General features: G+C 32.9%; 1 long non-coding RNA gene across 1 annotated transcript; it reads left to right on the plus strand.

Annotated features, from left to right (window-relative positions):
* Window positions 1–6,982: 6,982 nt before the first annotated feature.
* LOC126671699 (uncharacterized) lies at window positions 6,983–8,155 on the plus strand. The gene is made up of 2 exons (XR_007639084.2): window positions 6,983–7,526; window positions 7,934–8,155. It is a non-coding gene; the product is annotated as an uncharacterized LOC126671699 (long non-coding RNA).
* Window positions 8,156–27,069: the final 18,914 nt, after the last annotated feature.

The raw sequence follows: 27,069 nt of genomic DNA on the forward strand, positions 1-27,069 counted from the left end.
AACATATCCATACCGTGATAAATCATCGGTGAAGGTAATGAAGTATAAATAACCACCTCGTGCCATTTCTTTAAATGGTCCACATACATCACTATGTATGATCTCCAAAACATCTTTGGCTCTACCACTTTGTCCAACAAAGGGTGATCGGGTCATCTTGCCTTTAAGACATGACTCACAAGTCGAAATTGATGCAGAATCAAGATTGCTCAATATTCCCATCTTATCCAACTTGTTAAGTCTATCTTCCGCAATATGTCCTAATCGTAAGTGCCAAAGTTGTTTCGAGGTTTGATTACTTACGGTATTTATTTCTATAACATTATTTGTATTACGAACATCTTCATTTATACAATAAAGACCATTTTGTACATAACCATAACCAACGATTGCATTATTATAGATAATTTTACAAACATCCTTTGTAAATAGAAAATCATATCCTAATCTTGTCATACAAGAAATAGACATGATATTTCTATAAGCGTTCGGTAAGTACAAAACATTGTTCAAATACAAAACATGCTTATACAACAAAATAGAAGACGATCCTATAGCTTTAGCCGCAACACTTGCGTTATTTCCAAGCTTCAAGATCACTTCATCCTTGTCCAACTTCCTCTCATTTGCTAGATCCTGTAAGGATGAACAAATGTGAGAACTAGCTCCGGTATCTAATACCCAAGCTTTGGACGAGCTATCGTTATTGGAATTGAAAGAACAAGAAATAGACATACCCTCACCGGGATTTTCATTCTTCTTGTTCTTGCCCTTAAATTCCTTATACTTGGGGCAATTTCGTTTCCAATGTCCTTCGCCCTCGCAAAAGAAACACTTTCCTTTGTTCTCTGAGGTGCGCTTCCTTTTTGCAACGGCCTTTTGGGCCTTCAAAACATTCTTCTTAGTTTTCTTCTTCTTAGTCTTACTAGAAGAAGCAACCATAAGAGTAACTTCCTTTCCCTTAACATTGTTCTTTTGAGCGGTTATCAACATGCTTGATAACTCTGCAAGTGTACATTCTATCCGATTCATATAGTAATTCGTGATGAAATTACCATACGAATCCGGAAGGGATTGAAGGATCATATCCGTTTGGAGATTGAAGTCCATGATGAAATCTAGACCCTCTAGACGTTCGATACATCGAATCATCATGTTCACATGTTCTCCAACATCCTTTCCCTCTGAGAGCTTTGCTCGAAATAATTTCTTAGATATCTCATATCTAGCAGAACGACTTGATTCACCATACAACTCTTGTAAGTGAAACAATATTTCGCGGGCTCCCGGATATTTCTCGTGTTGCTTTTGCAACTCGTTATTCATAGATGCCAACATGTAGCACTTGCCTTGTTCGTCATCTAACTTCCACTTGCGCAATGCCTCATGTTCCTCAGGAGATGCCTCAATCGGCAATGGTCCCGGAGCATTTGCCTCAAGAACATATGCTATGTGTTCACTTGCAAGAACTATTTTGAGATTTCTTAACCAATCAACAAAGTTAGGACCCACTAGTCGATTATTGTCGAGAATGCTACTTAATGGATTCGATTTCATCTTATCTTATCAACCTATGGATAGCAAAGATCTCTAATTAGTATTCGTGTTATTTTGTATATTTAACCATAATGATTTGGTCTTTATCAAAATGGCCTCCCACTATCTTTTTCGAATCCTACACTTCCAAAATAGGAAACGTGAATCTTTGTTGGAAAAGATTTCAAGTGGGTGATTGAATTCTTATATTCATTTATCTTTCCCTCAAGTACTTAATGCTATTCTTGGGATCAAAATGATATATAAGTGAACAATTACTTGTTCATCATATCTCATATGAGGTTCAATCATTTCCGGCTCCTAATGCTTTCACCCTCAAGTACTTAATGCTATTCTTAGGTTTCCACATTAGTTAAGTTTAACCCATTGAATCAACTAAGATGTATCGATTTGAATAATATACGACTCAGGTACGCCTAATTGGCTTTCTCGCCGTATATTATATCGACTACACCCGTAACATCTCATGCTTAACAATAAACTCAACAACATCTTTTGACGATATCATCTCACCCCTATGTATCCATAGCCGACAAGATGATAACTCAAAGCGTGTTAGTTTATTGCTCCAATGGAGAGCCATTGATAAACAATTTAATGATTAATCAATATAAACTTAATCTTTTAACTTTTAGGAAGATTTCTTAGGGTTTTAAGTTATTCAGGTCTCACTAAACACACAATACATTTTAGCATGCATCTCATACATATTAAAGCTAAAATTAATCATGCAATCACACATGTATGATCATGGACTTCCTAGGTCTCATTCTTTAGCCACAAAAGAATGAGCAAACTATTACATATCTCGGAAATGATTCTCTAATCATTCACTATGTAATATCTGCTTTCTTTAGGTATAGAGGAATCGTCCTAGAACCTCCGAAAGCCTCAACCGATCGCTGATCCTCGAAAAATTTTTTTTTTTTTTTTTATTTTACGTTTTTTTTTTTTTTTTTTTTTTTCGAGTCGGAAACTTTTTCCCGGGTGTAAAACCCCTTTTTCAGCATTTCGGTTTTTTACAAAAAAAATATTTTTTTTTCTCGGGCCGAAAACTTTTTCCCGGGTGTAAAACCCGTTTTTCAGCATTTTTGGTTTTTATGAAAAAAAATATTATTTTTTTTTCTGGTTTTTTTTTTTTTCGGGTTTCGCTTTTTCCGCATATTACGTTGATGACAACATAATGCACAAGCGAATCACGTATTGTGTTAAAATGATCACATTAGAAAAATTCCCAGGATAGATTGGAGGGTCACGAGCGGACCACTTAAGTACCAATCTCCTAGACAGAATTTAATCAAATGTAATTAATATCACAATAGCGTTTGTTCGTTTTTGGAAAAACAAAATCCCTCGGAATTATAAATTACATGCCCAATAATAATTCCTAAGTCCATGATTATTTATACATTTATTCAATCGTAAAGCGTTAATACTCGATGATACGGTGGCTCCGATACCACTGTTTGCGCAGCGGGAGGCGCGGGTCCGAATCGTATATTTCAATTCAAAATCGAAATTCCAACAATCCGGATCCTAAAGTTGATCATATCAACAACAAATGGATCGTCGTATCATTTATTAATTAAAGCACGCATCTAGGAATCGTAAGAAGAATACCTATGTCGATTCTCCAACGATTCTTGTAGTCCCGAAAGTACGGCGACCTCAAGCTCGTCCACACGAGTATGCGTCCGATTGAATCCTCGCCTTGAAGTAATCCTGCAAGAGTTCCTCTTGCCGAGCAGCCCTAAGCTCAAACTCTCGCCGCGATCACTACCTTGCTCGGATGTATGAAAAACGTCGCCAAGTTTTTCCCGTGATTGATGAATACTTGAACTTCTTCAAGTGCTTTCTCTCTCTACAACTTTGTAGTGAGATGTGTGTTGTGTGTTTTGAAATGAGCAAGGACATGGTCTATTTATAGGCTAGAGCATGCCTTAAGAATGCAACACCTTGCATGCTAGGTGTCACACACCAAGCAAAGGTGTTGCCACCACATGACACCTTTCATGTGGTGACATCACATAGGTGACATCATATAGGTGATGTCATCATATGACATCACATATAAGCTTATTTCCTTATCTCATTACTTCACCATGACATCATCATTCCATTAGCTTATGATTAATGATTTAAGTATCATTAATTACACTAATTAATTACTTAAGCCATTTAATCATAAAACTTGGTTAAAATATAATTAGGTTCCTACTAATTTATAACTCTTATAAATTAGTCCCTAATTAACTTGGACATAGTACAATTAGGTTCCTACTAATTTATAACTCTTACAAATTAGTCCCTAATTTGTACTTGTTTTTCATCTTAGATTAATTTCCGAGATATGCTAGTATCTATATGAAATCGATCTTTTGTAAACTCAATCGGTTGCACACTCTATTGTGTGTGACTAACTAGGTTCAGATCTATATGGCAACGAGAGTCATAAGAAACGCCTTTCTTATATTAAATAATTAAATCCCATTTAATTATTAATTCTCGTAGATCGAGAGTGACGTCTAGCAACATATCACGACCCCCAAATAGAGATGAATGTTTCGATGCATTCTTTATGAACCAATGTTCATAATTACCGTACACTCAAAATTCCCTTCATCTAAGATTCCAATCTCAACTAGTGTCACGGTTAAGTCAAACACTGTTAGTCTTGATTATATGACCTCATCTCTCAATTCTAGTTCTTGATAAATATGACTTCCACTAGAAACAACTTTCTATGTAAGTCATATACACCTGCGCAGGTTTTATCATCCATCAAGAACAATTTGAGATAGCATAGAATCTTGTCTCCGTTCATCCAGAGTGATGAATCCTTTCTAGGTTAAACCCCTATCTCTATATACAACTAACTAGAGCCAACACATCCCGCGGCTCTAGCTCATGAAAGATTTAGAGTTAAGGAGTATCAAACTCTAATCACCTATATACAAGATAGTGTCACCGCAAGTCAAAGGACATATGTACAATTATGAACTAGATGACATTAAATTGACTTTAATGAATTACCATGTATAAGTCATCTAGCGTCACTTGTTCGACTCACTCAACACCTTGAGTGTCCACATGTTTATTCTGATCCCCATCAAGTAGTATGAGACTCGCTACTTCCTATAATTAGTAACTCTTTACTAATCAGGAGAATAAACAGAGGTGACGATCTTTTCGGGATAATGCGATGCCCTTATTCGTAGGACCCCATCGATCGTGAACGATTATTTAGATCACTTGTATAATAGAATCTGTCACTCATATTCTTACTACCTTAAGAATAGATTCTATCACAATGTGATAAGGACAATATGTATTAAATAAACACTTAGTTGATGAGACACTTAGTTCAAATAAAAACATATATATCATTGCCAATGGGATTTGTTTATACAAGAATAAATACAAAATGGCCCTAGGGCACAAACTACCAACAAATAGGTGTAGGCATGTTAAGTAGGTGGCGAGAGTTGCTTGATGTTATTAATGAGGATTTCAAGATTTCCATTTTGAAGTGTTAGATTTTAGTATTGTAAGAATTACAATTTGAGTTTCGAGCTTGTCCTTGCACATTGTTAAGGTTGTTATGATAGCTGTTAAAACTCAAGCGAGTTTTGGTAACCTCCCTTGTGAGCATGTTTAATGTTTATAGTTAAATAATCTTGGAGGTTTATATTTTGTTTAATCAAGTAATAGTTTGGAGCACCGAACTGCCAAATTTATAATTTTGCGCACATGTGCGTTGTGTCGATTTGAGTTTGTTGATTTATGTAAGTGGTGTTTTGAGTTATCTTTTGAGGTACAACTTGTTAAGTTGTGTTTATGCAAGTGCATAGGTTGATGAGTAAAGGTATTGCTATGGTCCAGTTGGGTTGATCACTCATTTGAGAAATCTACTTGGGAGACATAACTCGTTTTGTTGAATTTTTATATTTTACCTTCATTGGTTACTTGGGGTATCTTGTTTATGCATTTTCACGTTGGTGATGTGCGTTTTTTTTTTATTGTTCGGCTTTTATGTAATATTATGTTATGTTTTACGTGGGTTGTTTTTATGTTTTAAATTCGAGGACGGATTTTATATAAGTTAGGGAGAATGTAATACCCCGTGTTTTTCCGGCTTGTTCCGATGATTTTTTCGATGTGTTTCGGGTTGGTCCTTGGTGGTTTGGTTCCTTGAAACCATGATTTGGTTTTCATAACCTTCGGTGTGTTGTTTTGATTAGGTTCTGAGCCTTATCGAATAAGTGTTTATGTGTTTTCTTGATATGACATGCTTTAGTAAAATGTCCATATCTCCCAATTGCACCGTCGGATCGGGCCGCCGTTCGGATATGTTGAGGATTTACTAAAATCTGGTCGGTCGGATCGTGTTCTTATTGAGTTCGCGGGCGCGAACTATAGTTAGCGGTCGCTAACTAATGCTGTTGAAGTTAGCGGGTGCGAACTATACTTAGCGGGCGCGAACTTGCACTGTTCAGTTCGCTGTTTTTCTATTTAAAGACCCCTTATTAGACCTAAACTCTTTTCCTTCGACTTTTAAAACCCTAAAACGGCTGGAGTCATATTCTAACTCATTCCTATCAACATTCCTCTCAATTTTAATCCTTGGCTGATTTGGGTGGATTGATTTCTGGGTTTTATTGTTCTTAGTCTAATCAAGAGGTATGTGGTTCTAATCCCTTCTTATATGGTGTAGAGATTGCTAAATTGTTGTATGAATCTATACTTGAGTGTTTTGGCTTTATATTTTCTGTTTTGCTTTGATTTGAAATTCTGGAAATAATCTATGTGTATTGGTTGTGACTTATTGATGTTGGCTATACATTGGATGATTGGAATACTTGTTTGATTGAAGGTTTATATGGAGTTGCTGTCGTTCTGATTTATAATTCTGTTTTAAGCCTTTATTAAAAATCTGGAAATTTCAAAGTAAATGAATCATAGGTTGTTAGATGTTTAACAATACATTGGGTGATTGGAGGAATCGTTTAAATGAAACAATGTATCACTTGGGTTAAGTTGTGGAATTTAATTCTGTTTTGAACTTTAAACTAAAAGTTGAAAATGTTATTTTGAAGGTTAAAAGATTGTTAATGGGAAATTCCTACTTTGGGTGATTGGATATAATTGACTAAGGCTAGATTATATGTTAAAGGTGGTTTTAATTGGAATAAAACGTTGTTTTAAGAATATTTACATATGACTGGAAATCATTTGAGTATATAAAGGATGTTTGTTTACCTTGGGTTATTTGGATAACAAATTGTTGTTATGGCATTTAAGGTAGAATTATTTTACAATGGTTTTAAAGGCTATCTAAGTGTGCAGTTCAGATCTGAGTTTATCATTTCAATGTGTTTTGGAGTCATGTTTATTTACACTTAATGTGTTTTAATTGAGAAATATGAACTCCAGGTGGAATTGTCAAGTGTTGACAGTCTATTGGTTATTGTTGCTATTTGTGGTATTGGTTTGAATTTTGGTTAAGCTTATAGTGAGTTCCTTGTTTTCAAATACATTGGTTTCATTTTAAAGGATTTAACTTTGGATTTTACTCTGGTTGGGTCGGGTTAGACTTGTGTCGCCCGACATGTTGTGTTAAGCATATAGTTGATATATGGCTAACACACTACTCTGGGATATGTTGGATTTCGAAAAGGTGTTATTGAATTATATTACTCTGGATTGTTTTTTGAAAACGAGAACTCACCTAAACTTAACTAGTTATTGTATTGGTTGGATATGTATGTACTTTGGCTTTGGGATTACTGTGTTTCGAATGTTGATCTTTGGTTGTGTTAAGATGCTAGTCCTATATGGTGTCTAGTAATCTTAGAGTTAGGGGTTGTTCAGATTTTAACATATACATTGTTTTAGACCCGTCGACTGCTCGTGCTTCGGAGTCTACGCAGGGTTAGCTGTTTGCCAAGATTTACGTGGATAAGCAAGCAGTGAGTTTGTAGTGCTATTTACCGCTTTATTAAGTACCGCAATTTATTTTTAATATTATAAATGCTTTTGAACTGTTTTAAGCGATTATGGATCTGGATTGAAACGAGCTACTCGATAGGCTTGTATCGATATTGTGTGCACCGGTAAGTACTCTGGGAAACGGCAGACTAATGTCTTGCTTACGCTGTTATATATATATATATGACGAGGATTTGTTCCCGTCCACTCTGGGTTTATCGGTATGCTATGTCATACTTACGCTGGGATCATTTCAATACTGTTTTCCATAATCACACTATATTAGTATAAACTGTTTTGATTTAAGGGTTTTAAACTTAATAAATGTAAATAGTATTGCGAACTCATCTCAGTATATCTGACCCCGTTGTTTTCCCAAATTTTCCAGGTTTATGATTTGAAAGCTGGTCCACTCCGATTCTTTTGATTCTTCGGAGGTTTTTATGTTATTTAACTAGTTACTGTTTTCGAACTCTTTGACCGCAGTAGAACTAGTTTATTTATTACATCTGATATTACACTTTGGAATTGTCGATATATTCGATTATTTATATTTGGCATGATTACTCCGGATTACGATATTGTTATATATAAGGCATGTTGTTGAACATTTAAGATATTTAAGTTATTTATATTTGAACTGTATTATAAATTGCTAGACCTAGGTTGGAGTCTCGGTTGCCCCCGAGCAGTTTTCTACAGGTTTAAATGTTTATTTGATTTCTGCGAGGCTTGCTACGGGTTTTGGTACAACCATACCCATACCCTAGCGCCGGCCACGATTCATGAAATTGGGTCGTGGCAGTTTACAAACGTTACGAAACAAATCCAAGAGTTTCAACTTTTTAGTAATTTAAGCCAAACGTTTACAAACGTTACGAATCAAATCCAAGCGGTTCACCTTTTTAGCAATTTAAACCAAATGTTTAAAACACTACGAAACAAATCTAAACATTTCACATTTTTAGCAATTTGAGCAAAACGTTTAAAAACGTTACAAGAAAAATCCAAACGTTTCACCATTTTAGCGATTTAAGTCAAACGTTTACAAACGTTACCAAACAAATCCAAGCATTTCACCTTTTTAGCGATTTAAGCCGAACGTATACAAACGTTACGAAACAAAACCAAACGTTTCACCTTTTTTGCAATTTAAGCCAAACATTTTCAAATGTTACGGAACAAATCCAAACGTTTCTTCTTATTAGTGATTTAAGCCAAACATTTACAAACGTTACGGAACAAATCCAAACGTTTAAAATGTTACGAAACAAATCTAAACGTTTCACCTTTTTAACAATTTATGTCAAACGTTTACAAACGTAACGAAACAAATCCAAGCCTTTCACCTTTTTAGAAATTTAAGCCAAACGTTTACAAACGTTAGGAAACAAATCCAAGCGTTTCACATTTTTTAGCAATTTAAGCCAAACGTTTACAAACGTTATGAATTGTCAAACGTTTCACCTTTTTAGCGATTTAAGCCAAACGTATACAAACGTAACGAAACAAATCCAAATGTTTACAAACGTTACGAAACAAATCCAAGCGTTTCACCTTTATAGCCATTTAAGCCAAACGCTTACAAACGTTACGAAACAAAACCAAACGTTGCACCTTTTTAGCGATTTTAGCCAAACGTTTACAAACATTATAAAACAAAACCAAACGTTTCACCTTTTGTCGCGATTTAAGTCAAACGTTTACAAACGTTATGAAACAAATCCAAGAGTTTCAACTTTTTAGCAATTTAAGCCAAACGTTTACAAACGTTACGAATCAAATCCAAGCGTTTCACCTTTTTAGCAATTTAAACCAAACGTTTAAAACATTACGAAACAAATCTAAACATTTCACATTTTTAGCAATTTGAGCAAAACGTTTAATAACGTTACGAGAAAAATCCAAATGTTTCATCTTTTTAGCGATTTAAGCCAAACGTTTACAAACGTTACCAAACAAATCCAAGCATTTCACCTTTTTAGCGATTTAAGCCGAACGTATACAAACGTTACAAAACAAAACCAAACGTTTCACCTTTTTTGCGATTTAAGCCAAACATTGTCAAATGTTACGGAACAAATCCTAACTTTTCTCCTTATTAGCGATTTAAGCCAAACGGTTACAAACATTACGGATAAAATCAAAACCTTTCACCTTTTTAGCGATTTAAGCTAAACGTTTGCAAACGTTACGAAACAAATCCAAACGTTTCACCTTTTTAGCGATTTATGCCAAAAGTTTACAAACGTTAAGAAACTAATCCAAACTTTCCACCTTTTTAGCTATCTAAGCCAAACGTTTACAAAGGTTACGAAAAAAATCCAAACGTGTAACCTTTTTAGCAATTTAAGCAAAATGTTTACAAACGTTACAAAAGAAACCCAAACGTTTCACCTTTTTAGCGATTTAAGTCGAACGTTTATAAAGGTTATGAAACAAAACCAAACGTTTCACCTTTTTAGCGATCTAACCCAAACGTTTACAAAGGTTACGAAACAAATCCAAATGTGTCACCTTTTTAGCAATTTAAGCCAAACGTTTACAAACGTTACGAAACAAATCCAAACGTTTAATGTTTTTAGCGATTTAAGAAAAACATTTACAAACCTTGGGAAACAAATACAAACGTTTCACATTTTTAGTGATTTAAGCCGAACATTTACAAATGTTACGAAACAAAACCAAACGTTTAAAACGTTACGAAACAAATCTAAAAGTTTCACCTTTTTAACAATTTAAGCCAAACGTTTACAAACGTAACGAAACAAATCCATGCCTTTCACCTTTTTAGCAATTTAAGCCAAACGTTTACAAACGTTAGGAAACAAATCCAAGCGTTTCACATTTTTAGCAATTTAAGCCAAACGTTTACAAACGCAACGAAATGTCAAACGTTTCACCTTTTTAGCGATTTAAGCCAAACGTATACAAAGGTTACGAAACAAATCCAAGCGTTTAACTTTTTTAGCGATTTATGCCAAATGTTTACAAACGTTACGAAAAAAATCCAAGCGTTTCCCCATTTTAGCAATTTAAGCAAAACGTTTAAAACGTTATGAAACAAATCCAAATATTTCACCTTTTTAGCGATTTAAGCCAAACCTTTACAAACGTTACAAAACAAAACCAAGTGTTTCACCTTTTTAGCAATATAAGCCAAACGTTTACAAATGTTACGAAACAAATCCAAGTGTTTCAGCTTTTTAGCAATTTAAGCCAAACGTTTAGAAACACTACGAAAAAAATCTAAATGTTTCACCTTTTTAGCGATTTAATCCAAACGTTTAGAAACGTTACGAAACAAAACCGTACGTTTCACCTTTTTCGCGATTTAAGCCAAATGTATACAAACGTTACGAAACAAATCCAAACGTTACAAAACAAATCCAAGAGTTTCACCTTTATAGCAATTTAAGCCAAACGTTTACAAACGTTACAAAATAAAACCAAATGTTTCCCCTTTTTAGTGATTTAAACCAAACGTTTCACCTTTATACCAATTTATGCCAGAAGTTTACAAACGTTAAGAAACAAATCGAAACGTTTCATCTCTTTTGCGATTACCAACGTTACGAAACAAAACCAAACGTTTCACCTTTTTAGCGATTTTAGCCAAACGTTTACAAACGTTACGAAACAAATCAAAGCGTTTCACCTTTTTATCACTTTAAGCCAAGCGTTTACCAACGTTACTAATCAAAACCAAGCGTTTCACATTTTTAGCGATTTAAGCCAAATGTTTACAAACGCTACGAAAGAAATCCAAACGTTTCGCCTTTTTATTGATTGAACCAAAACGCTTACAAACGTTATGAAACAAATCCAAACGTTTTGCCTTTTTAGCAATTTAAGCCAAACGTTTACAAACATTATGAAACAAAACAAAACGTTTCACCAATTTAGCGATTTAAGACAAACGTTTACAAACGTTTTGAAACAAATCCAAGCGTTTAACCTTTATAGCAATTTAAGACAAACGTTTACAAACGTTACGAAACAAATACAAGCGTTTCACCATTTTAGCAATTTAAGCAAAACTTTTACTAACGTTACAGAACAAAACCAAACGTTTCACATTTTTAACGATTTAAGCCAAACGTTTACAAACGTCACGAAACAAATCCAAACGTTTCACCTTTTTAGCGATTGAACCAAAACTTTTTCAAACGTTAGGAAACAAATCCAAATGTTTCAACTTTTTAGCGATTTAAGCCAAACGTTTACAAACAATACGAAAAGAAACCAAACGTTTCACATTTTTAGCGATTTAAGCCAAACGTTTACAAACGTTACGAAACAACCAAACGTTGAAAACTTTACGAAACAAATCGAAACGTTTACAAACGTTACGAAACAAAACCAAACGTTTTACCTTTTTAGCAATTTAAGCGAAACGTTTACAGATGTTACAAAACAAAACCAAACGTTTCACTTTATTAGCGATTTAAGCCAAACATTTACAATCATTACGAAACAAAACCAAACCTTTAAACGTTACGAAACGAACATTACGAAAAAAATCCAAACGTTTACAAATGTTACAAAAAAAAACCAAACGTTTAAAACGTTACGAAACAAATCAAAATGTTTACAAACGTTACGAAACAAAACCAAACGTTTCACCTTTTTAGTGATTTAAGCCAAACGTTTACAAACGTTACGAAACAAAACCAAACGTTTCACTTTTTTAGCGATTTAAGCCAAACATTTACAAACATTACGAAACAAAACCAAACGTTTAAAACGTAACGAAAAAATCCAAACGTTTACAAACGTTACGAAACAAAACCAAACGTCTCACGTATTGAGGGATTTAAGCCAAACGTTTACAAACGTTACGAAACAAAACCAAACGTTTCACCTTTTTAGCGATTTAAGCCATACATTTACAAAAGTTACAAAACAAATCCAATTGTTTCACCTTTTTAGCGATTTAAGCCAAACGTTTACAAACGTTACGAAAAAAATCCAAACATTTCACCTTTTAAGCGATTTAAGCCAAATATTTACAAACATTACGAAACAAAACTAAACATTTCACCTTTTTAGCGATTTAAGCCAAACGTTTACAAACGTTACGAAACAAAACAAACGTTTAAAACGTTACGAAACAAATCCAAACATTTACAAACGCTACAAAACAACACCAAATGTTTTCCCATTTTAGCGATTTAAGCCAAACGTTTATAAACGTTATGAAACAAAACCAAACGTTTGTAAACGTTACCAAACAAATCTAGACGTTTCACATTTTTAGTGATTTAAGCCAAACATTTACAAAGGTACCGAAACAAATCGAAACGTTTCACTATTTTACTGATTGAAACCAAACATTTAAAAATGGTACGAACAAATCATAACAATTCGAAACAAATCCAAACGTTTAAAATGTTACGAAACAAATCCAACAGCTTCACCTTTTTAGCGATTTAAGCCGAACGTTTACAAAGGTTAAGAAACAAAACCAAACGTTTCCCTTTTTTATCGATTTAAGCCAAACGTTTACAACCCTTACAAAACAAATCCAAACGTTTCACCTTTTTAGCGATTTAAGCCAAATGTTTACAAACGTTACGAAACAAATCCAAGCGTTTCAACTTTTTAGCAATTTAGGCCAAACGTTTACAAATGTTACGAAATAAATCGATGTGTTTCACCATTTTAGCAATTTAAACCAAACGTTTAAAACGTTTCACATTTTTAGTAATTTAAGCCAAACATTTACAAATGTTACGAAACAAATCCAAATGTTTCACCTATTTAGAATTCAAATCAAATGTTAACATACGTTTCACCTTTTTAGCGATTTAAGGCAAACGTTTACAAACGTTACGAAACAAAACCAAACGTTTCACCTTTTTTGTGATTTAAGCCCAACGTTTTCAAACGTTACGGAACAAATCCAAACGTTTCACCTTTTTAGCGATTTAAGCCAAACGTTTACAAACGTTATGAAACAAATCCAAACGTTTCACGTTTTTAGCGATTTAAGCCAAACGTTTAGAAATGTTGCAAAACAAATCCAAACGTTTCACCTTTTTTGCGATTTTAGCCAAACGTTTGTAAAGGTTACGAAACAAATCCAAATGTGTCGCCTTTTTAGCGATATAAGCCAAACCTTTACATAGGTTATGAAACAAAACCAAACATTTCACTATTTAGCGATTTAAGCCAAACTTTTACAAAGGTTACAAAACAAATCCAAACGTTTTATCTTTTTAGCGATTAAAGGCAAATGTTTACAAACATTACGAAATAAATACGAACATTTCATATTTTTAGCGATATAAGCCGAACGTTTACAAACGTTACGAAACAAAACCAAACTTTTAAAACGTTATGAAACAAATCCAAACGTTTCACCTTTTTAGCAAATTAAGACAGACGTTTACAAACATTACGAAACAAATCCAAACGTTTTATCTTTTTAGCGATTTAAGGCAAATGTTTACAAACGTTGCGAAATAAATACAAACATTTCATATTTTTAGCGATATAAGCCGAACGTTTACAAACGTTACGAAACAAAACCAAAATTTTAAAACGTTACGAAACAAATCCAAACGTTTCACCTTTTTAGCAAATTAAGACAGACGTTTACAAACGTTACGAAACAAATCCAAACGTTTTATCTTTTTAGCGATTTAAGGCAAATGTTTACAAACGTTACGAAATAAATACAAACATTTCATATTTTTAGCGATATAAGACGAACGTTTACAAACGTTACGAAACAAAACCAAACTTTTAAAACGTTACGAAACAAATCCAAACGTTTCACGTTTTTAGCAAATTAAGACAAACGTTTACAAACGTTACGAAACAAATCCAAGCGTTTCACCTTTTTAGCAATCTAAGCCAAACGTTTACAAACATTATGAAACAAATCCAAGCGTTTCACCTTTTTAGCAATCTAAGCCAAACGTTTACAAACATTATGAAACAAATCCAAGCGTTTCACCTTTTAAGCAATTTAAGCCAAACGTTTACAAACGTTACAAAATTTCAAACGTTTCGCCTTTTTTGCGATTAAAGCCAAACGTATACAAATGTTACGAAACTAATCCAAATGTTTCACCTTTTTAGCAATTTAAGCCAAACGTTTACAAACGTTACGAAACAAATCCAAACCTTTACCCATTTTAGCGATTTAAGACAAACGTTTAAAACATTACGAAATAAATCCAAATATTTCACCTTTTTTGCGATTTAAGCCAAACCTTTGCAAACGTTACGAAACAAAACCAAGTGTTTCACCTTTCTATCAATATAAGCCAAACGTTTGCAAATGTTACGAAACAAATCCAAGTGTTTCACCTTTCTACCAATTTAAGGAAAATGTTTACAAACGTTATGAAACAAATCCAAATGTTTCACCTTTTTAGCAATTTAAGCCAAAACGTTTAACAACTTACGAAACACATCCAAACGTTTCACATTTTTAGCGATTTAAGCAAAACCCTTAAAAACGTTATGAAAATAAACCAAGCGTTTCACCTTTTTAGCAATTTAAGCCAAACGTTTCCAAAGGTTACGTAATAAATCCAAGCGTTTCACTTTTTTAGCAATTTAAGCCAAACGTTTACAAACGTTACGAAACAAATCCAAGTGTTTCACCTTCTTAGCAATTTAAGCCAAATTTTTGCAAACGTTACGAAACAAATCCAAATGTTTCACTTTTTTAGTGATTTAAGCCAAACGTTTACAAACATTACGAAACAAAACCAAACGTTTAAAAAGTTACGAAACACATCCAAACATTTCACATTTTTAGCGATTTAATCAAAACCCATAAAAACGCTAAGAAACAAAACCAAGCGTTTCACATTTTTAGCAATTTAACCAAAACGTTTACAAACGTTACGAAATTTCAAACGTTTCACCTTTTTAGCGATTTAAGCCAAACGTATACAAACGTTACGAAACAAATCCAAACATTTAACCTTTTTAAAGATTTAAGCCAAACGTTTACAAACGTTATGAAACAAATCCAAACGTTTCCCCATTTTAGCAATTTAAGCCAAATGTTTACAAACGTAACGAAACAAATCCAAACGTATCCCCATTTTAGCGATTTAAGCCAAACATTTAAAACGTTACGAAATAAATCCAAACGTTTCACCTTTTTAGCGATTTAAGCCAAACCTTTACAAACATTACGAAAAAAAACCCAGTGTTTCACCTTTTTAGCAATTTAAGCCAAACGTTTACAAACGTTATGAAACAAACCCAAGTGTATTACCTTTTTAGCAATTTAAACCGAACATTTACAAAGGCTACGAAACAAATCCAAACGTTTCGCCTTTTTAGCGATTTAAGCCAAACGTTTACAAAATTTACGAAATAAAAAACCAAACATCGCACCTTTTTAGGGATTTAAGCCAAACGTTTACAAACGTTACGAAACAAAACCAAACGTTTCCCCTTTTTAGCGATTTTTGCCATACGTTTACAAACGTTACGAAACAGATCCAATTGTTTCACGTTTTTAGCGATTCAAGCCAAACGTTTACAAAAGTTACAAAACAAATCCAAATATTTCACCTTTTTAACGATTTTAGCCAAACGTTTGCAAAGGTTACGCAACAAATCCAAACGTGTCGCCTTTTTAGCGGTATAAGCTAAACCTTTACAAAGGTTATGAAACAAAACCAAACGTTTCACCTTTTTAGCGATTTAAGCCAAACTTTTACAAAGGTTACAAAACAAATCCAAACATGTCACCTTTTTAGTAATTTAAGCCAAACTCTTACAAACGTTACGAAACAAATCCAAACGTTTTATCTTTTTAGCGATTTAAGGAAAATGTTTATAAACGTTACGAAATAAATACAAACATTTCATATTTTTAGCGATATAAGCCTAACGTTTACTAACGTTACGAAACAAAACCAAACGTTTAAAATTTTATGAAACAAATCCAAACGTTTCACCTTTTTAGCAAATTAAGCCAAAAGTTTACAAATGTTACGAAACAAATCCAAGCGTTTCACGTTTTTAGCAATCTAAGCCAAACATTTACAAACATTATGAAACAAATCCAAACGTTTCACCTTTTAAGCTTATTTAAGCCAAACATTTACAAACGTTACAAAATTTCAAACGTTTCACCTTTTTTGCGATTTTCGCCAAACGTATACAAATGTTACGAAATAAATCCAAACGTTCCACCTTTTTAGCGATTTAAGCCAAACATTTACAAACGTTATGAAACAAATCCAAACGTTTACCCATTTTTGCAATTTAAGCCAAACGTTTAAAACATTACGAAATAAATCCAAACATTTCACCTTTTTAACGATTTAAGCCAAACCTTTACAAACGTTACGAAACAAAACGTAGTGTTTCACCTTTCTAGCAATATAAGCCAAACGTTTACAAACGTTACGAAACAAATCCAAGTGTTTCACCTTTCTAGCAATTTAAGCCAAAAGTTTACAAACGTTACGAAACAAATCCAAATGTTTCACCTTTTTAACGATTTAAGCCAAAACGTTTAACAAGTTACGAAACACATCCAAATGTTTCATATTTTTAGCAATTTAAGCAAAACCCTTAAAAACGTTACGAAACAAAACCAACTGTTTCATCTTTTTAGCAATATAAGCCAAACGTTTACAAACATTACGTAATAAATCCAAGTGTTTCACCTTTTTAACAATTTATGCCAAACGTTTACAAACGTATGAAACAAATCCAAGTGTTTCACCTTTTTAGCAATTTAAGCCAAACGTTTACAAACGTTACGAAACAAATTCAAATGTTTTACCTTTTTAGCGATTTAAGCCAAATGTTTACAAACATTACGAAACAAAATAAAAAGTTTAAAAAGTTAAGAAACACATCCAAACATTTCACATTTTTAGCGATATAATCAAAACCCTTAAAAACGTTACGAAACAAAACCAAGCGTTTCACTTTTTTCGCAATTTAAGAAAAGCGTTTACAAACGTTACGAAATTTTAAACGTTTCACCTTTTTAGCGATTTAAGCCAAACGTATACAAACGTTACGAAACAAATCCAAACGTTTAACCTTTTTAGAGATTTATGCCAAACGTTTACAATTGTTATGAAACAAATCGAATCATTTCCCCATTTTAGCGATATAAGCCAAATGTTTTCAAACGTTACGAAACAAATCCAAACGTTTCCCCATTATAGCGATTTAAGCCAAACATTTAAAACGTTACGAAACAAATCCAAACGTTTCACCTTTTTAGCGATTTAAGCAAAACCTTTACAAACGTTACGAAACAAAACCAAGTGTTTCACCTTTTTAGCAATTTAAGCCAAACGTTTACAAATGTTACGAAACAAATCCGAGTGTATTACCTTTTTAGCAATTTAAACCAAACGTTTACAAACGCTACGAAACAAATCCAAATGTGTCGCCTTTTTAGCGATATAAGCAAACCTTTACAAAGGTTATGAAACAAAACCAAATGTTTCACCTTATTTGCGATTTAAGCCAAACTTTTACAAAGGTTACAAAACAAATCCAAACGTGCCACCTTTTTAGCAATTTAAGCCAAACTTTTACAAATGTTACGAAACAAATCCAAACGTATTATGTTTTTAGCGATTTAAGGCAAATGTTTACAAACGTTACGAAATAAATACAAACATTTCATATTTTTAGCGATATAAGCCGAACGTTTACAAACATTACGAAACAAAACCAAACGTTTAAAACGTTACGAAATAAATCCAAACGTTTCACCTTTTTAGCAAATTAAGCCAAACGTTTACAAACGTTACGAAACAAATCCAAGTTTTCACCTTTTTAGCAATCTAAGCCAAACGTTTACAAATATTATGAAACAAATCCAAGTGTTTCACCTTTTAAGCAATTTAAGACAAACGTTTACAAACGTTACGAAACTAATCCAAACGTTTAACCTTTTTAGCAATTTAAGCCAAACGTTTACAAACGTTACGAAACAAATCTAAACGTTTGCCCATTTTAGCTATTTAAGCCAAACGTTTAAAACATTACGAAATAATTCCAAACGTTTCACCTTTTTAGCGATTTAAGCCAAACCTTTACAAACGTTACGAAACAAAATCAAGTGTTTCACCTTTCTAGCAATATAAGCCAAATCTTTACAAACGTTACGAAACAAAACCAAGTATTTCACCTTTCTAGCAATTTAAGCGAAACGTTTACAAACATTACGAATCAAATCCAAGTGTTTCATCTTTCTAGCAATTTATGCCAAACGTTTACAAACGTTACGAAACAAATACAAATGTTTAACATTTTTAGCGATTTAAGCCAAAACGTTTAACAAGTTACGAAACACATCCAAACGTTTCACATTTATAGCGATTTAAGCAAAACCCTTAAAAATGTTACGAAACAAAACCAAGCTTTTCACCTTTTTAGCAATTTAAGCCAAACGTTTACAAACGTTACGTAACAAATCAAAGCGTTTCACCTTTTTAGCAATCTAAGCCAAACGTTTACAAACTTTACGAAACAAATCCAAGTGTTTCACCTTTTAAGCAATTTAAGCCAAACGTTTACAAACATTACGAAACAAATCCAAATGTTTCACCTTCTTAGCGATTTAAGCCAAACGTTTACAAACGTTACGAAATAAAACCAAACGTTTAAAAAGTTACGAAACACATCCAAACATTTCACACTTTTAGCGATTTAATCACAACCCTTTAAAACGTTACGAAACAAAACCAAGCGTTTCACATTTTTAGCAATTTAAGAAAAACGTTTACAAACGTTACGAAATTTTAAACATTTCACCTTTTTAGCGATTTAAGCCAAACGTATACAAACGTTACGAAACAAATCCAAACGTTTAACCTTTTTAGAGATTTAAGCCAAACGTTTACAAACGTTACGAAACAAATCCAAACGTTTCCCCATTTTAGCGATTTAAGCCAAATGTTTACCAACGTTACGAAACAAATCCAAACGTTTTCCCATTTTAGCGATTTAAGCCAAACATTTAAAACGTTACGAAACGAATCCAAACGTTTCACCTTTTTAGCGATTTAAGACAAACCTTTACAAACGTTACGAAACGAATCCAAACGTTTCACCTTTTTAGCGATTTATGACAAACCTTTACAAACGTTACGAAACGAATCCAAGTGTTTCACCTTTTTAGCAATTTAAGCCAAACCTTTACAAACATTACGAAACAAATCCAAGTGTATTACCTTTTTAGCAATTTAAACCAAACGTTTACAAACGCTACGAAACAAATCCAAATGTTTTACCTTTTTAGGGATTTAAGCCAAACGTTTACAAACGTTACGAAACAAATCCAAGTGTTTACCTTTTTAGCAATTTAAACCAAACGTTTACAAACGCTACGAAATAAATTTAAACGTGTCGCCTTTTTAACGATATAAGGCAAACCTTTACAAAGGTTATGAAACAAAACCTAACGTTTCACCTTTTTAGCGATTTAAGCCAAACTTTTACAAAGGTTACAAAATTAATCCAAACGTGGCACGTTTGTAGCAATTTAAGCCAAACGTTTACAAACGTTACGAAACAAATCCAAACGTTTTATATTTTTAGCGATTTAAGGCAAATGTTTACAAATGCTACGAAATAAATACAAACATTTCATATTTTTAGCGATATAAGCTGAACGTTTACAAACGTTACGAAACAAAACCAAACGTTTAAAACGTTACGAAACAAATCCAAACGTTTCCCCTTTTTAGCAAATTAAGCCAAACGTTTACAAACGTTACGAAACAGATCCAACCGTTTCACCTTTTTAGCAATCTAAGCCAAACGTTTACAAACATTATGAAACAAATTCAAGCGTTTCACCTTTTAAGCAATTTAAGCCAAACGTTTACAAACGTTACAAAATTTCAAACGTATCACCTTTTTTGCGATTTAAGCCAAACGTATACAAATGTTACGAAACAAATCCAAACGTTTACCCATTTTAGCAATTTAAGCCAAACGTTTGAAACATTACGTAATAAATCGAAACGTGTCCCCTATTTAGCGATTTAAGCAAAACCTTTACAAACGTTACGAACAAAACCAAGTGTTTCACCTTTCTAGCAATTTAAGCCAAACGTTTACAAACGTTACGAAACAAATCCAAGTGTTTCACCTTTCTAGCCATTTAAGCCAAACGTTTACAAACGTTACAAAACAAATCCAAATGTTTCACCTTTTTAGCGATTTAAGCCAAAACGTTTAACAAGTTACGAAACACATCCAAACGTTTCGCATTTTTAGCGATTTAAGCAAAACCCTTAAAAACGTTACGAAACAAAACCAAGCGTTTCACCTTTTTAGCAATTTAAGCCAAACGGTTACAAACGTTACTTAACAAATCAAAGCGTTTCACCTTTTTAGCAATCTATGCCAAACGTTTACAAACGTTACGAAACAAATCCAAGTGTTTCACCTTTTAATCAATTTAAGCCAAACGTTTACAAATGTTACGAAACAAATCCAAATGTTTCACCTTTTTAGCGATTTAAGCCAAACGTTTACAAACGTTACGAAACAAAACCAAACGTTTAAAAAGTTACGAATTACATCCAAACATTTCACATTTTTAGCGATTTAATCAAAACCCTTAAAAACGTTACGAAACAAAACCAAGCGTTTCACATTTTTAGCAATTTAAGGAAAACGTTTACAAACGTTATGAATTTTTAAACGTTTCACCTTTTTAGCGATTTAAGCCAAACGTATACAAACGTTACGAAACAAATCCAAACGTTTAACCTTTTTAGAGATTTAAGCCAAACGTTTACAAACGTTACGAAACAAATCCAAACGTGTCCCCATTTTAGCGATTTAAGCCAAATGCTTACAAACGTTACAAAACAAATCCAAACGTTTTCCCATTTTAGCGATTTAAGCCAAACATTTAAAACGTTACGAAACGAATCCAAACGTTTCACCTTTTTAGCGATTTAAGCCAAACCTTTACAAATGTTACGAAACAAAATCAAGTGTTTCACTTTTTAGCAATGTAAGCCAAACCTTTACAAACATTACGAAACAAATCCAAGTGTATTACCTTTTTAGCAATTTAAACCAAACGTTTACAAACGCTACGAAACAAATCCAAACGTTTTACCTTTTTAGGGACTTAAGCCAAACGTTTACTAACGTTACGAAACAAATCCAAGTGTATTACCTTTTTGGCAATTTAAACCAAACGTTTACAAACGCTACGAAATAAATTCAAACGTGTCGCCTTTTTAACAATATAAGCCAAACCTTTACAAAGGTTATGAAACAAAACCAAACGTTTCACCTTTTTAGCGATTTAAGCCAAACTTTTACAAAGGTTACAAACCAAATCCAAACAGGGCACCTTTTTAGCAATTTAAGCCAAACTTTTACAAACGTTACGAAACAAATCCAAACGTTTTATCTTTTTAGCGATTTAAGGCAAATGTTTACAAACGTTACGAAATAAATACAAACATTTCATATTTTTAGCGATATAAGCTGAACGTTTACAAACGTTACGAAACAAAACCAATCGTTTAAAACGTTACGAAACAAATCCAAACGTTTCCCCTTTTTAGCAAATTAAGCCAAACGTTTACAAACGTTACGAAACAGATCCAACCGTTTCACCTTTTTAGCAATTTAAGCCAAACGTTTACAAACATTATGAAACAAATTCAAGCGTTTCACCTTTTAAGCAATTTAAGCCAAACGTTTACAAACATTACAAAATTTCAAACGTATCACCTTTTTTGCGATTTAAGCCAAACGTATACAAATGTTACGAAACAAATCCAAACGTTTCAACTTATTAGCGATTTAAGCCATACGTTTACAAACGTTACGAAACAGATCCAACCGTTTCACCTTTTTAGCAATCTAAGCCAAACGTTTACAAACATTATGAAACAAATTCAAGCGTTTCACCTTTTAAGCAATTTAAGCCAAATGTTTACAAACGTTACAAAATTTCAAACGTATCACCTTTTTTGCGATTTAAGCCAAACGTATACAAATGTTACGAAACAAATCAAAACGTTTCAACTTTTTAGCGATTTAAGCCATACGTTTACAAACGTTACGAAACAAATCCAAACGTTTACCCATTTTAGCAATTTAAGCCAAACATTTAAAACATTACGAAATAAATCGAAACGTGTCCCCTATTTAGCGATTTAAGCCAAACCTTTACAAACGTTACGAACAAAACCAAGTGTTTCACCTTTCTAGCAATTTAAGCCAAACGTTTACAAACGTCACGAAACAAATCCAAGTGTTTCACCTTTCTAGAAATATAAGCCAAACGTTTACAAACGTTATGAAACAAATCCAAATGTTTCACCTTTTTACCGATTTAAGCCAAAACGTTTAACAAGTTACGAAACACATCCAAACGTTTCACATTTTTAGCGATTTAAGCAAAACCCTTAAAAACGTTACGAAACAAAATCAAGCGTTTCATCTTTTTAGCAATTTAAGCAAAACGGATACAAACGTTACGTAACAAATCAAAGTGTTTCACCTTTTTAGCAATTTAAGCCAAACGTTTCCAAATGTTACGAAACAAATCCAAGTGTTTCACCTTTTTAGCAATTTAAGCCAAACGTTTACAAACTTTACGAAACAAATCCAAATGTTTCACCTTTTTAGCGATTTAAGCCAAACGTTTACAAACTTTACGAAACAAAACCAAACGTTTAAAAAGTTACGAAACACATCCAAACTTTTCACATTTTTATCGATTTAATCAAAACCCTTAAAAATGTTATGAAACAAAACCAAGCGTTTCACATTTTTAGCGATTTAAGCAAAACGTATACAAACGTTACGAAACAAATCCAAACGTTTAACCTTTTTAGCGATTTAAGCCAAACGTTTACAAACGTTACGAAACAAATCCAAACGTTTCCCCATTTTAGCGATTTAAGCCAAATGTTTACAAACATTACGAAACAAATCCAAACGTTTAAAACGTTATGAAATAAATCCAAACGTTTCCCCTTTTTAGCAAATTAAGCCAAACGTTTACAAATGTCACGAAACAAATTAAAGCATTTCACGTTTTTAGCAATCTAAGCCAAATGTCTACAAACATTATGAAACAAATCCAAATGTTTCACCTTTTAAGCAATTTAAGCCAAACGTTTACAAACGTTACAAAATTTCAAACGTTTCACCTTTTTTGCGATTTAAGCCAAACGTATACAAATGTTACGAAATAAATCCAAACGTTTCACCTTTTTAGCGATTTAAGCCAAACGTTTGCAAAGGTTACGAAAAAAATCCAAACGTTTACCCATTTTAGCGATTTAAGCCAAACGTTTAAAACATTACGAAATAAATCCAAACTTTCACCTTTTTACCGATTTAAGCCAAACCTTTACAAACGTTACGAAACAAATCCAAGAGTTTCAACTTTTTAGCAATTTAAGCCAAACGTTTACAAACGTTACGAATCAAATCCAAGCGTTTCACCCTTTTTAGCAATTTAAACCAAACGTTTAAAACATTACGAAACAAATCTAAACATTTCACATTTTTAGCAATTTGAGCAAAACGTTTAAAAACGTTACAAGAAAAATCCAAACGTTTCACCTTTTTAGCGATTTAAGCCAAACGTTTCCAAACGTTATTAAACAAATCCAAGCATTTCACCTTTTTAGCGATTTAAGCCGAACGTATACAAACGTTACGAAACAAAACCAAACGTTTCACCTTTTTTGCAATTTAAGCCAAACATTTTCAAATGTTACGGAACAAATCCAAACGTTTCTCCTTATTAGCGATTAAAGCCAAACGTTTACAAACGTTACGGATAAAATCAAAACGTTTCCCCTTTTTAGCGATTTAAGCCAAACGTTTGCAAACATTACAAAACAAATCCAAACGTTTCACCTTTTTAGCGATTTAAGCCAAACCTTTACGAACGTTAAGAAACTAATCCAAACTTTTCACCTTTTTAGCTATCTAAGCCAAAGTTTACAAATGTTACGAAACAAATCCAAACGTGTAACCTTTTTAGCAATTTAAGCAAAACGTTTACAAATGTTACGAAACAAACCCAAACGTTTCACCTTTTTAGCGATATAAGTCAAACGTTTATAAAGGTTATGAAACAAAACCAAACGTTTCACCTTTTTAGCGATCTAACCCAAACGTTTACAAAGGTTACGAAACAAATCCAAATGGGTCACCTTTTTAGCAATTTAAGCCAAACGTTTACAAACGTTACTAAACAAATCCAAACGTTTAATGTTTTTAGCGATTTAAGGCAAACATTTACAAACCTTGGGAAACAAATACAAACGTTTCACATTTTTAGTGATTTAAGCCGAACATTTACAAATGTTACAAAACAAAACCAAACGTTTAAAACGTTACGAAACACATCCAAGTGTTTCACCTTTCTAGCAATATAAGCCAAACGTTTACAAACGTTACGAAACAAATCCAAGTGTTTCACCTTTCTAGAAATATAAGCCAAACGTTTACAAACATTACGAAACAAATCCAAATGTTTCACCTTTTTAGCGATTTAAGCCAAAACGTTTAACAAGTTACGAAACACATCCAAACGTTTCGCATTTTTAGCGATTTAAGCAAAACCCTTAAAAACGTTGCGAAACAAAATCAAGCGTTTCATCTTTTTAGCAATTTAAGCAAAACGGATACAAACGTTACGTAACAAATCAAAGTGTTTCACCTTTTTAGCAATTTAAGCCAAACGTTTCCAAATGTTACGAAACAAATCCAAGTGTTTCACCTTTTTAGCAATTTAAGCCAAATGTTTACAAACTTTACGAAACAAATCCAAATGTTTCACCTTTTTAGCGATTTAAGCCAAATGTTTACAAACGTTACGAAACAAAACCAAACGTTTAAAAAGTTACGAAACACATCCAAACTTTTCACATTTTTATCGATTTTATCAAAACCCTTAAAAATGATATGAAACAAAACCAAGCGTTTCACATTTTTAGCAATTTAAGCAAAACGTTTACAAACGTTACGCAATTTCAAACGTTTCACCTTTTTAGAGATTTAAGCCAAACGTATACAAACGTTACGAAACAAATCCAAACGTTTAACCTTTTTAGCGATTTAAGCCAAACGTTTACAAACGTTACGAAACAAATCCAAACGTTTCCCCATTTTAGCGATTTAAGCCAAATGTTTACAAACATTACGAAACAAATCCAAACGTTTAAAACGTTATGAAATAAATCCAAACGTTTCCCCTTTTTAGCAAATTAAGCCAAACGTTTACAAATGTCACGAAACAAATTCAAGCGTTTCACGTTTTTAGCAATCTAAGCCAAATGTCTACAAACATTATGAAACAAATCCAAATGTTTCACCTTTTAAGCAATTTAAGCCAAACGTTTACAAACGTTACAAAATTTCAAACGTTTCACCTTTTTTGCGATTTAAGCCAAACGTATACAAATGTTACGAAATAAATCCAAACGTTTCACCTTTTTAGCGATTTAAGCCAAACGTTTGCAAAGGTTACGAAACAAATCCAAACGTTTACCCATTTTAGCGATTTAAGCCAAACGTTTAAAACATTACGAAATAAATCCAAACTTTCACCTTTTTACCGATTTAAGCCAAACCTTTACAAACGTTACGAAACAAATCCAAGAGTTTCAACTTTTTAGCAATTTAAGCCAAACGTTTACAAACGTTACGAATCAAATCCAAGCGTTTCACCTTTTTTAGCAATTTAAACCAAACGTTTAAAACATTACGAAACAAATCTAAACATTTCACATTTTTAGCAATTTGAGCAAAACGTTTAAAAACGTTACAAGAAAAATCCAAACGTTTCACCTTTTTAGCGATTTAAGCCAAACGTTTCCAAACGTTATTAAACAAATCCAAGCATTTCACCTTTTTAGCGATTTAAGCCGAACGTATACAAACGTTACGAAACAAAACCAAACGTTTCACCTTTTTTGCAATTTAAGCCAAACATTTTCAAATGTTACGGAACAAATCCAAACGTTTCTCCTTATTAGCGATTAATGCCAAACGTTTACAAACGTTACGGATAAAATCAAAACGTTTCCCCTTTTTAGCGATTTAAGCCAAACGTTTGCAAACATTACAAAACAAATCCAAACGTTTCACCTTTTTAGCGATTTAAGCCAAACTTTTACGAACGTTAAGAAACTAATCCAAACTTTTCACCTTTTTAGCTATCTAAGCCAAACGTTTACAAATGTTACGAAACGAATCCAAACGTGTAACCTTTTTAGCAATTTAAGCAAAACGTTTACAAATGTTACGAAACCAACCCAAACGTTTCACCTTTTTAGCGATATAAGTCAAACGTTTATAAAGGTTATGAAACAAAACCAAACGTTTCACCTTTTTAGCGATCTAACCCAAACGTTTACAAATGTTACGAATCAAATCCAAATGGGTCACCTTTTTAGCAATTTAAGCCAAAAGTTTACAAACGTTACTAAACAAATCCAAACGTTTAATGTTTTTAGCGATTTAAGGCAAACATTTACAAACCTTGGTAAACAAATACAAACGTTT

Source organism: Mercurialis annua, linkage group LG3, assembly GCF_937616625.2.
Source record: "Mercurialis annua linkage group LG3, ddMerAnnu1.2, whole genome shotgun sequence".
In the NCBI taxonomy this organism is placed as follows: domain Eukaryota; kingdom Viridiplantae; phylum Streptophyta; class Magnoliopsida; order Malpighiales; family Euphorbiaceae; genus Mercurialis; species Mercurialis annua.